At 60.8% G+C, this 9473-nt stretch overlaps 3 non-coding genes across 3 annotated transcripts; all 3 read left to right on the forward strand.

The window, feature by feature from the left end:
* The first annotated feature begins 4109 nt into the window (after positions 1–4109).
* Positions 4110–4181, forward strand: TRNAP-AGG (transfer RNA proline (anticodon AGG)). Its single transcript has one exon. It is a non-coding gene; the product is annotated as a tRNA-Pro (tRNA).
* A 2727-nt stretch (positions 4182–6908) lies between these two features.
* Positions 6909–6980, forward strand: TRNAP-AGG (transfer RNA proline (anticodon AGG)). The gene has a single exon. It is a non-coding gene; the product is annotated as a tRNA-Pro (tRNA).
* A 1945-nt stretch (positions 6981–8925) lies between these two features.
* Positions 8926–8998, forward strand: TRNAR-CCU (transfer RNA arginine (anticodon CCU)). The gene has a single exon. It is a non-coding gene; the product is annotated as a tRNA-Arg (tRNA).
* Positions 8999–9473: the final 475 nt, after the last annotated feature.

Below are 9473 nucleotides of genomic sequence, written 5' to 3' on the forward strand. Positions count from 1 at the left end.
CCATGCTCAGACCAGGAGCCCGGAGCTCCGCGGGTCCTACAAGGATGGCAGGAGCCTGGGCTGGGCCATGCTCAGACCAGGAGCCCGGAGCTCCGCGGGCTCCGCGAGTCCTACAAGGATGGCAGGAGCCCAAGCACTTGGGTCCTCCTCCACGGCCTTCCCGGCACACTCACAGGGAGCTGGATTGGGAGTGGAGCCGCCGGGACCGGGATGCCTTTGTTGCTTGACCACAGTGCTGGCCAGGGCTGAACTTAAGGCCTCCGGGGACTTACCGAGGGCTTTGTTCTCTGCTGTCTTCACTTGCCCTGAGCTGACTCCCTACCTGGCGTGAGACAGGGACCAAGATTCATTTTGTTCTCCATAATTCAGAGTGGTTTATTTAAAAGGCCACGCTGTCCTCTGCTGCTCTGCAATGCAACCCCCCCCCCCCCCCATAAATCAAGCGCCTGAGTACCTGGGGTCCTCGTTCCGCGCTACTGGGTCTGTTGTCCCCTTGTCCACCTTCAGGCTTGGACAGGGTACGTCTTGCTGTCCAGGAGATTCAGTCCCCAAGGTGTTCTCCAAATTTGCTTTGGTCATTGTGGAACCAGCTTTTCAGCTTCCACGAAAATAGCAGCTGGGAGTTCGAGGGGCGCAGCCCTGCTCTGGACAGCGGTCTGGGAGTTCGAGGGGCGCAGCCCTGCTCTGGACAGCGGTCTGGGAGTTCGAGGGGCGCAGCCCTGCTCTGGACAGCGGTCTGGGAGTTCGAGGGGCGCAGCCCTGCTCTGGACAGCGGTCTGGGAGTTCGAGGGGCGCAGCCCTGCTCTGGACAGTGGTCTGGGGTCGTCTGACAGCAGGAGAATACTGAGACTTTCATCTGATGAGTGTGCCGCACCTGCACCCTTCACCTGTTAAGGTCTCTGGCTTCATAGGCATTGTCCATCTGTCCTTGGAAACTTGCCTAGGTAGTTGACGTTTTTGATGCTGTCATAAACTGCATTACTTCAAACCTTATTTTCTATTTTTTTGCAGCTATATAAAAACACGACAAATTTTTGTTTACCAATCTTAGATTAAATGCCCCTGTGAAACTCACTCATACCTAATGTATATAACTTTATATATATTCAAGCATGCCATTTGTGAATAATGGAAGTATTATTTCCAACCTGTGTGCATTTTAATTATCTTCTTGCCTCATTGCACTATCTAGGACCTCCAACAAAATATTAGGTAGAAGAGTTGTAGAGGGCGTTCTTACTTTGTTGCGGAATTCACAAAGGGAAGTTTCAAAAGGCCACTGTGAAATATGATACTGGGGTGTCTTATTTTAAGAGTTAGCATTTACCAGTGCTGCTGTGTAACAGACACTCCCAAACTCAGTCCACAAGCAGCTCTGGGCTTGGGCAAACCGGGCAGAACCAGTGTCTGTTACATGTGCACTTCGGGAAGAACTGGAGGCTGGGCCTTCCTTCCTCATATCTGTCCCCTGGGCTGAGCTGTGCTGGGACTGTGGAGTGGACGCCCTCACGGGACCCCTCCTGCAGCCCGGGCATCACCGCCCGTCCTTGGCGCTTCCTGTGTGACCAGGAACTCCCACGTGTGGGTTCCACAGGACAGCATGGGAACTGCTTCCCTCTTTGTGACCCACCCTAGGGAGCTGTACAGTGTCGGGTCTGCTATACACAGGAAGATGCAAAAAGAAGGGACACAGATCCCACCTTTTAGCACAGAAAGTGTCAAGGAATTTGGGGGGGCCAGTGTTGTGGTGTAGTGGGTAAAGCTGCCACCCGCATCACCAGCATCCCAGATAAGTTTCGTTATCACCTGGGAAAGCCCGCGAGCAGTCAAGATGACAGACAGGTGCATCAGCTCTCTCACCCCCCAGATTTTCCCACGGCCATTGCAATCTGCTTCCCAGCTTTCAGATCCGGGCAATCACAGGTTGGGGCTCTGCTGCTGGTGCCTGTTCTGAGGCCATTGCTGGTGGCCAGCTGGTGGGAGAGTGTGATGTTAAGACCAGCAGAAGTACTCAATACCCATCAGGCTTATGGTGCCTAGCAGACGGCTGAGCTGTATGCCTGTCTTAACTTGACTAACGTCACGACCGCTCCACACTTAGCACTGCAGTCATAGAGCAGCCTGAGGTGCTGGCCACGGTGGGTCTGGAGAGGGAGGTGTGCTCCTTGATTGAGGTACCGGGGACCTGGGTTCAACCCAGATCTTCCATTTTTTGTCTTAAAAATATATGCCCAACCTTTCTCTCTGTCTCTCTCTCTCACTGTCTATAACTCTCTCTCTGTCTCTCTCTCATTGTCTATAACTCTCTCTCTGTCTCTCTGTCTCACTGTCTAACTCTGCCTGGCCAAATATATATATATATATATATATATATGTATATATATATGTATATGCCCACATATTTAAAAATATACATGCCTGGTTCACTGTCCAGATGCCTGCAAGGAAGCCATGAGCTGGGCGCTGCATCCAGGCCCCACACCTGGTTGGCAGGCGCCCAAGTGCTTGAGCCACCACCTGCTGCCCCCCAGGATGCACATCAGCAGGAGGCTGGAATTGGACTGGAGCCGGGCACCTAGGCACTCCAGTACGCAATATGGCAGGCGAGAATCCCAAGAAGCCTCCGTGCTAGTGCGTGCTCGATGTCTTAACTGGTTTACTTAAGAGTTACACGCGAGTGCGCACACACACACACACAGAGGGAGAGAGAGAGAGAGAGAGGTCTTCCATCCTATGGTTCACTCCCCAGATGGCAGCAATGGCCAGCGCTGGGGCCAGCCCGAAGCTAGGGCCATCCTCTGCTGCTTTCCCAGGCGATTAGCAAGGAGCTGGATCAGAACTGGAGCAGCCAGGACTAGAACAGGTGCCCATATGGGATGTGGCCGCCACAGCCTGAGGATTAATCTACTGTGCCACAGCACTGGTCTCCCTCCCCCTCCCCCCTCCTCCTCCCTCAACAGTGTAACCTTTAGTTTGTCACATATTGGATTGTCATTTATCATTTTTTAAAAAGTGTGCAAGCTCTATACGTTTCCTTTGTGATTTCGTGCCTGGGAAGTCACTTAACAATACCTAAACCCACCTGTGGTTTGTATTAGGAAGCTGTTTTGGGGGGTGGGGGATTACCAGCTCTTGGGCCCCGCGGCTAACCTTGATGGGTCACACTCAGGTGTCGGCTGTGAGGCCGCAGGTGCACGCCGCCGGGCTCACAAATGGGCGCGCTGGCCCCGGAGCCACGGCCGCGCGCCAGCCGCGGAACCACGTGTGTTCGCGAAAACGGCGGCCGGGCGGCGGGAATGGCTCCAGGAGGCCCCGATTCAAACCGCAGGCAGCCTCTCCAGCGCTGGCGGCCGCAGTCAGGGGGGCCAGGCCTCTGCGCGCTGCAGTGCCGTGGCCTCCTGGCCGGGTCGCGGGCCCCGCCCCTGGGAGAGGTTTCCCGAGGGGCGGGAGAAGCCCCCGCAGCCCCGCTGGGCTCTTAGAGGTTGGGTCAAGCCCGGACAGCGGGAAGACCAGAGTGACCAGCAGACCCCACATCCTGGGGCCGGGGGACCAGCCAACTCCCCCTCGTGAGTGGGGAAGGCCAGCACGTCGCTGGCCGCCCGGCGCCGGTCTGGAAGGGGCCTAATCCCCCGGGGACCACTCTTCCCGCGCGGCCATCCTCGACCCGAGCGCGGCGGGGCCGGTGCAGCCTGGAGCCAGGTGGCGGTGGGCCCCACGCCCCACGCCCCACGCCCAGGGCTCCTTTCTTACTTTGGCCTCGCTGGGGCGCGATGCGAGGCGCGGGGCGGGGGCGGTGGTGCGAAGCCCCCTTGCCGTGCCTCAGGGCAGACACGGCCCCGCTCGCGGGAGGTCCGTGTCCTCTGCCGGACTGGCAGCCCCGGGACGTGACCCGAGCGCGACTTTGGACGCGTGAGCCGCCAGCTCGGTGCGCGGTGGCGAGGGGCTGGGGGCTGCTCCCCGCCTCCGCGGCACTGGCGGGGCAGGGGCGGGGTCCCTTGGCGCCCCTGCACTCCGGGGCTCACGCCTACCCGCCGGTCGGAACCCGATTCCTTCCCCGCCCCTGGGCGCCTCCCAAACCCAAAAAAGAAATCGGCGCTGGGCTGTGGCGTGGCTCGTTGGTCTAGGGGTATGATTCTCGCTTAGGGTGCGAGAGGTCCCGGGTTCAAATCCCGGACGAGCCCTCCATTTTGGGCCCTGGCGCTGGATCCAAGCTCAGCCTGGATGCCCACACCTCCTTTGCCCCCGGGCCGGGGCTTCTGGTTTATTCTGGCCTGGGTTGCTTCTGGTTTATTCTGGTCTGGGTTGCTTCTGGTTTATTCTGGTCTGGGTTGCTTCTGGTTTATTCTGGTCTGGGTTGCTTCTGGTTTATTCCGCGGGCTCCGCTCTTGGCGAGGTCTTCGTGTTTGCCCGGAGGATGGGTGTGAGAAAGCGCCACAAGCCGAGGACCACAAAGCATCCCAATTTCGTACTTGTGAGGGCAGCTGGAAAAAGCTCATGGGAAGAGCCGCAGTGACCTTGAACCCCTGGCACAACAATTTTCTGTGAAGAAAACCCACTTTTATTCTAAATCTCACCGAATTCCTCACACGGAGATTCATGAGGAAAACAGTTTCCACCAAGACAAACAAGGGAACAAGGCTTCAGGCAGCGACCTGCAAACACCAGGCGCGGTGGGACCTGGATGGTATACCGGCGTCCAGAGGAGCGGAGAACGGCGGCGACAATGCCTTTGAGAGCAGCAGCTATGAACAATGTTCTTTTAATCTTCTAAATTAAACAAACAAACAACCCACCAAATTCTTTTAGATATTGAAACTTACAGATATTGAGACAGGACGCCGGGAACTCTTCAGTTGCACGTGCAGGGGGTGGTAGTGGTCAAGGTGCCACCTGGATCCGAGATGGCGCCTCTTGCTCCGCTTCACGCTCTTGCCGAGCCACTCTCAGGCTCTAAGCAGGGGCTGGAGCCGCGAGCCTGAGACCTCGTGGAGTTCGCCTGCCTCAGAGGTTCATCGCCGCCGGCCGCTGTGCGGCTCCTTCCCTCACCCCGCGACGGGAGGCTGCACACGCTCTCCTCGGCTCAGGCGCCCTTCCTCAACCCGCACAATTAGCTGGGACCTTCGGGTCCGCCTTGTGCTGCCGTCTGTGTCTTCCACTTGTAAGGACCCTCGTCGTCACACTGGTGCCACCTCCATAATCCAGGACACTGTCCCCTGTCACTCAGAGTCATTTGATAGACAGTCCTGACCTCATCTGGAACCCAGTTCTCTGCCACAAGCCTAACCCAGGCACAGGTTCTGGGGATGAGGGCGCTGACGTCTTCAGAGGACCACGACTCCACTGCGACAGAGACTAACCTTTTCCTAGCTCAGGTTCCCCGCCTTGCTGCACTTGTGCCTCCCCTGAGCTCCCAGGAGGCTGTGGGCGCGGTGCAGCCCAGAGGAAGGGGCCAGGCTTGCCGATATCCGGCACAGCTACCTCTCCTGTTCCTGGCCTCGGAGAGAGGCTATGATGCTGTTTCTAGGCGTGTGAAGTCGGGACACCTTTTTTCTCTTTCTGCCTTTGCACAGAGGGTGGAGAACAGGACTTATACTGGCCCAGGAGGCTCCAGCTGGCCACCCGGCACCCTCCGTCCTCCCAGGCCCCTGGGGTCTTGCTGGTGTGAGATCCAGAAATCCTGCAAAGGAACAGCAGGGGGTGCACAACCAGCACGCCGTGGCTATCTGGGGCTGGGGGCTCAGGGAGAGGGCGGCACTCCCAGATTCCAGCAGACTGACAGGTGCCACACCCCTGTGCTTCCTCCTTCCCACCATCCCAGGACGCCCCACCAATCGCTACACCCCACAGTGGCTCCCCCACACCCTGGACCTCTCAGGCCTACCTGGGTGTGGCACTACTGCCTGGTGAGCCTGCTTGGGGCGGACCTGTTGGGGCTCCCAGGGAAGAGGCTCAGGGTGTAGGTGTGAGCCATGCGCCCTAGGGGTGCAGTCCCCGCACCCTGCCCCGGGGCCATGTTGGAACCTGGGACAGCACGGTGGGGGAAAGAGCTCCGCTGATGCACACCAGGAGTCTGGGGGGGGGGGGGGTCTGGTTCACTGACCTCTTCCCCCCAGGGTGATGTGGACCAACCAAATTCCAGACTGCCTAGCAGCCCAACTGGTGCAGTCCAGGGGCTGGGTGGGGGGCTCCAGCCTTGCCCAGGGTCCTGTCTCTGAGGTTTCCTCTTCGGGAACCCGGGCTGGGAACCTGCGGCTGGGGAGAGGCTGCCGGAGCACCTGTCTTGTGCTGGGGCTCTGGACCGCCGGCAGTGGCCGACACCCCCATCAGCGGGGTTCTGCGTTCCACTGTGCGCCCCCAGCGCCCGGACGGGTGCGGGTTTGTCTCATGCCCTGGGCTCTGTTTGGGTGTGAGCGGGGCAGGCGTCGTCTGTCTCTGAGGCTTATCTTGCGTGGTTAGACGGCGGCCACGCGGCACTGTGGAGAGCGTGGGAACCGGCGGCTGGAGATGGCGGGAAATGGCCGCTGCCCCCGCGCAGGACGCCAGGCGGGCGCTCCCGCTTACTGCAGACCCTGGAGAGTCCTGACAAGCGCAACGCTCACTGACGGAGCACCCACTGGGTGCCGCACGCCGGGGACGCTGCGTTTCCAAGCGGGGCGCCCGGGGCCCGCTGCGCCGCTCCTAAGAGGCCAGGCCGGCCTTTGCTTCCGGCCGCGACGAGTGACCCCGAAGGGTCCAGGGGGCGGCATGGGGACGCGCCAGGGCTGTTCAATTGCGGCTCGCCGTGGGTGGGGGCGGCGCGGGGGTCCCTCCTCGCCCGGGAGAAACCGGAGCTTCCTCTCCGGGTTTCTCCGGCCTGGCCGGAGGAGGCCACGACGGTCACAAGGGAAAGGCCAGCCCCCGGACGTCGTGGCTCGTTGGTCTAGGGGTATGATTCTCGCTTAGGGTGCGAGAGGTCCCGGGTTCAAATCCCGGACGAGCCCTTGTTTTTTAGCCACGACGTTCGCGCGTCCCGCCAGTGGAAACCCCACTTGCGGAAGAGAATGGAGGGAAATGTATGAAATTTCCAGGCTGGCTGCGGAGCCGAGAGCTTTTTAACTGAGATTGGGGGGTGGGGGCGGGGGCTTTCCCGGCCGGATCAGTCTGGTTCAAGGCCAGAGAGGGCCGCGCCCTTCCCAGGGTTGGAGCGCGGCGGTCAGCGCGGCGGGGAGGCCGGGAGCCGGCGCCGCCCGCGGTCGGGACGGGGAGCCTGGGGGGGTCCACGCGCCGCGGGCGGGAGTCCACGCCGGGCTGCGCGAGCCCCTCCCTCGACGGTTTCCTGCGGCCGCACGGGTGGGTGCGGGGCTCCCCGGCTCCGGGCGCCTGGGTCGCCGACTGCCAAGACCCAGCTGTCCCCGGCGGCCTCAGCTCCGTCGTAAAGGTCGTTTTTAAAAACTTGCTTTCTGGGTCACGAAACTGTCGGTTTGGGAAGTGACACCCGCTGGCGGAGACCGGTGGGGTTGTTGGCGCCAGCTGCCTCGTTACAAGACGGAAAATACTGGGTAATTTTTAAAAAACCAAAACCTTAAAAGCGGCGAAGGACTCTCAGCATAGTGAAGAGACCAAATTTAAACAGAGTCTGGGACGGCGTTTGCGGGCGTGGAGGCAGCCGGAGCCCCTCGAATCCGTGCCCCCCAACCCAGGAGTGCAGCGGGGAAGAGGCGTGAGGCCGCCGGTGTGGCGCGGCCGCTTCTCCTGGGGGCCGGGCGGGGACCCTCAGGGGTCTCCTCACGGCTCCCACGGAAGCCCGTGGTCTCGGGTTCTGGCGCACGGGCCTCACGGAGAGGCCCCTTCGCGGCGGGGTTGGAGACAAAGCTGCCAGGAGTTAACGTTAGGAAGCGAGACGCACCCGTGCACGGCTCACCGGACCGAGGTGAGCTCCGCGCTGGGCCTCCCGCCGGTCCGCGGGTGGGGTGGGGTGGGGTCTCAGCTGTGTTGCCTGCCTTACAAACATGTTTAACCTGAATCTAATCCTAAGAAAAACTAGAGAAATCCAGATTGAGGGACAGTCCAGGAGGCAGCTGGGCCGGTCCCCTTACGCAGCGGTCAGCCGTGCCGGGCAGGTGGTCGGTCCCAGCCCCCTCCTGCAGCCTGCTTGTCACCCGTGGCAGCGTCATGGCTCTCGCGGGGTCCGGACCGGGGAGACGCGGGGAGGGAGTGCGGACCTCCCGCACCCGAATGGCGAAGCCCAGCCCGGAGCAGGGCCCCGCGCCTGCAGGCCGCGTCCAGGACCAGGAGACCGGCCTGGGTCGCCCCCTCCCCGCCTTTTTTTTAAGCGGCAAAACGCTTGCGCAGGGGAAACTGGAAAGTGGGACGCCTGCGAGGTGGTCTGAGCATGGATAACTGGGGTCACGAGGCCCCAGAGGTGGTCTTGGGGGGTAGGTGACAATAGGGTGAGTGACAGGCAGGGTGGAGTGCGAGGACGTTCCCGGGGATGCGCCCCGGGCTCCCGGCGACGGCGGCTTCGGGCTGTCCGGGATCCGCGCGATTCTGGAACCGCGAGGGCCAGGGTGGAACCTTCGGTCGCTTCCGGGGTCCGGACGTCGGCCGAGCTCCGGCTTCGGCCAGGGCCGGGCCTCGGGGGTCCCTGTGTCCGGCGCCGTGCACCGCCGCAGCCCCGGCCGGGGCCCCTCGGTCGCTCTCCGCCTCTGTTCCCGCGCAGGAGAATCCAAGGCCCCCTCGAGCCTTCCTGGAGGGGGCGGTCGAGCCGGGCGCCGCCGAGCTCGGGAAACGCACGCGGGGACGCGGAGCGCGCCGGGTTTGTTCCCGGTTCCCGGCTGCTTGAACCGGACGGGTGCGTCGGAGGAACCCAGCGAGTCCCGGTTCCCTTCGCAGCCGCCGCGAGGAGCTGTCTTCATGTCTACTGCCTCCAAACCCTGGTGTGTGTCTGCCCCAGTGGCCTAATGGATAAGGCACTGGCCTCCTAAGCCAGGGATTGTGGGTTCGAGTCCCACCTGGGGTAGTGGTGGTGGCATTTCGCATTAATGGTCGGGATGTTTTGGAATATGGAGAGCACTGGGCTTTTGATCAGATAGTTATTTGAGGATAACATTAGGCGGGAATAATAGGCTAAGGGACTCCAGTTCCCAGGGTTGAGTCCCTTGAGGATTAGGAGTGCTAGGTCCTGGCTTCCGGCCAGAGCGCGATATTTTCTCACGGTGTTTCATGCAGCAGTTTGGCTTTATTTATTTGTATTTTTACAGATTGATTTATTTGACAGGGAGAGACAGAATCTCCCATCTGCTGGGTCACTCCCCAAATGGCTGCAACAGCCAGGGCTGGGCCAGGCCCAAGCCAGGAGTTTGCTCTGGGCCTCCCACCTGGGTCCAGCACTTAGGGCATCAGCAGGGAGTCGAAGGAGGAGCCACTGGGACTGGGATAAACCGGAGGCACCACTACGGGGTCCCTAAGAGTTTCGTTTTAAAACGGGGACGTCT

The sequence above is a fragment of the Lepus europaeus genome, chromosome 21 (genome assembly GCF_033115175.1).
Source record: "Lepus europaeus isolate LE1 chromosome 21, mLepTim1.pri, whole genome shotgun sequence".
In the NCBI taxonomy this organism is placed as follows: Eukaryota; Metazoa; Chordata; class Mammalia; order Lagomorpha; family Leporidae; genus Lepus; species Lepus europaeus.